At 34.4% G+C, this 2,678-nt stretch overlaps 1 long non-coding RNA gene across 3 annotated transcripts; it reads right to left on the reverse strand.

Moving 5' to 3' along the window:
• Positions 1-483: 483 nt before the first annotated feature.
• Positions 484-2,678, reverse strand: LOC132633801 (uncharacterized). 3 transcript variants are annotated; one of them, XR_009579825.1, is made up of 4 exons: positions 2,495-2,678; positions 1,698-1,823; positions 1,087-1,188; positions 484-863 (listed from the first exon to the last, which is right to left on the reverse strand). It is a non-coding gene; the product is annotated as an uncharacterized LOC132633801 (long non-coding RNA). The 3 variants fall into 3 exon arrangements; XR_009579827.1 differs by having other exon boundaries at positions 484-868; XR_009579826.1 differs by having other exon boundaries at positions 484-976.

Genomic DNA, 2,678 nt, shown 5'->3' on the forward strand with positions numbered 1-2,678 from the left:
AACCTTTATTTTGACCAATTTTTCGACCACACGTAGGTCGATAACAGCTTGGTCGAAAAAAAAAATCGACCACACGTGGTCAAAATCACATTCTACCGAAATTAAGGGAAAAATTATTTTCGACCACATGTGGTTGAAAAAATTATTTTTATATTAAATTATATTTAACTTTTTCGACTACGTGTGGTCGAAAACATTATTTATATTTTAATATAAAAAGAAAATAAAAATTCAATTTCGATCACATGTGGTCGAAATTGTAAATTGGGCCAAGAATTTCGACCACATGTGGTCGAAATTGAATTTTTCTGGGTACAATTTCGACCTCATGTGGTCGAAATTGTGAAATATCTGGGGTCGAAAATCTGGAATATGTTTTCCAGCATTTGCCTGCTTTTGGCAGCCCACCTGCCAATTTCCAAATAGTCAAATTCATCAACCAAAACAACCATCCAATTCATCAACAATGCAACACAACAACCATAAACAATGTTCAAACACTTGAACACTTAAACATTGTCCATTCAAACACTTATAAACAATCAAATTCAACCTCAAAGTACTTAAAATTAAAACTACATTCAAACACTTAAACATCATAAACTACATTCAAACACTTAAACATCATTCAAACACTTAAATATTATAAACTTAAAATTACTTCTAATTCGAACTAAAACTACATTCAAACCCTTAAAGATAATATACATATCCATTTAAACATATCCATCATAAACTATTAATTTGAGCTTGCATACCCAACATCCTAGCCTCCGAGGAATTAAGTGTTCTTGTTAGCTGAGCAACTTGATGCTTCATAGCTTCATACTCCTTAGGATCAACTGCGCCATCATCAGCAACATCTATGCTTTCAAGGGCCGACGGGTATAAAGGTGGCATCCAGACCAATTTAATTTTGATCAAGAATGAAAATAATATAGCAGAGTTTTATTCATTGATCAAGAATGAAAATAATCTATTAACAGGAAAAAAGAAAGGATGTGATAAGTGACTACAAGATGAATATGGAACTTCTTTTCCAGATACTTCTTATAAATTATCCAAAGAAGAAGGATTTCTGTTTACCTTTTTTGCAACAGTTGTTGTGTCTTTCTTCCCCTTGAAAAGTTTGTCCAGCAATAAGTGAAAAAAATGCCCGAATGATCCAAGATAGGCAAAGTCAAAAAGCTGCATGTAACTATGTTATAAGATTCTTATTTTTCAATATTCAACATCAATATACTTAAATCAAACTCTCCAAAACCGGCAAAGGGTCCATCAGACCATCAACATTAAGCGTGGCAAAACAAGTCATCAAGCTTTTACATCAAATTATGCCAAAATATACTAGAAGTTTTCTCTTGAGTGAATTAATTTCAGAACACTCTACAGAAAATTTGAGTAAATTATGAGATGAACATTGATGACAATCCTATCAGTATATATTGACTGGGTGTCTTTTGTAGGGAATCATATGGGTGTAAGATTTCGACATTTTTTATACGTCTTGTAGACAGAGTTTCTCCCACAATGAAGTTAAGAAAATTGAACACATGTGACAAAGCTTTCAGATGATAGACTCTCCTACTTGAAGAGTATTCTTTAAAAAATTGCCTGTACATTCTTGGTGCTACAATATACGAATGAAAATTCAATCTTACTTATCAAGGGAGTTTGAAAAAGTTTCAATAGCGTACCTTAACATGTCGAACTGGAGACCTTGGTGTCACAGTAATAGACTTACACCGACCAAGGGCTGCCCTCAAAGACGTGCGGGTTTGATACCTGGGACGGGAAGGTGAAGCCTCTGATGGTGCAAAACCCTGTCAAAAACCAAATAAGCAGCTTTATAGTAGGCACACTTGACATGAACTGACACTGTCGTTTTACATAATGTAATCTAACTTCTAAATGCTGGAATATTACTTTGATGAATAGCAAGCAATATAACTCCAAAGTCCAAACATATAGCTTATGTACATTACAAAACAGTTTAGAGCAAACATGCCAATGATAAACGAAATAGGACCACAAATATATTTTGTAGTAACATGTTAAGCTTCTAATGATTAATCTTGAAACACCATTACCTGCCTATAGGAAAATTATATCCTTCAAGAACAGAGAAAGGGAGTCTATCTCTGTTTCTTTTATTGACAGAACAAAAACCAAAACATGATGATTTCAGTCCACAAAAACAGTCTCAAAAAATAGTCCAAAAATAACAAAAACAGTCCCAAAATAAATAAATAGCACATAAATAAATAATCAAAATAGCCCCAAAAAAAGGGATCAAAACAGCCCAAAAAATAACATTCAATTTCAACTCAAAATCCAATTTTTTTTTACATAAAATAAACCCTAAAACAAATATTGAACACTAAATAAAGTTATCAAATCTACTAAATATAGAAGGTAATGTAGCTAATAACATGAGATTATTATGCATTGGTAAGTGTTCATGACATTGGAAAAAAAAAAACCAAAAACGTACCTGCGCCGCCGACGGTGGACTGGCGGTGGTCGGAGGCTGTGGGTTGGGGTCTGGGCTGGTGGGGCGGTGGGCTGGTGGTGTGGGTAGAGAGAGGAGAGGGAGAGAGGTGGTGTGTGTGGGTAGAGAGAGGAGAGGGAGAGAGGAAATAGAGAGAAAGAAAAAATAAAAATGTGGTCAAGTGTGG

This window comes from Lycium barbarum, chromosome 3 (genome assembly GCF_019175385.1).
Source record: "Lycium barbarum isolate Lr01 chromosome 3, ASM1917538v2, whole genome shotgun sequence".
Classification (NCBI taxonomy): Eukaryota; Viridiplantae; Streptophyta; class Magnoliopsida; order Solanales; family Solanaceae; genus Lycium; species Lycium barbarum.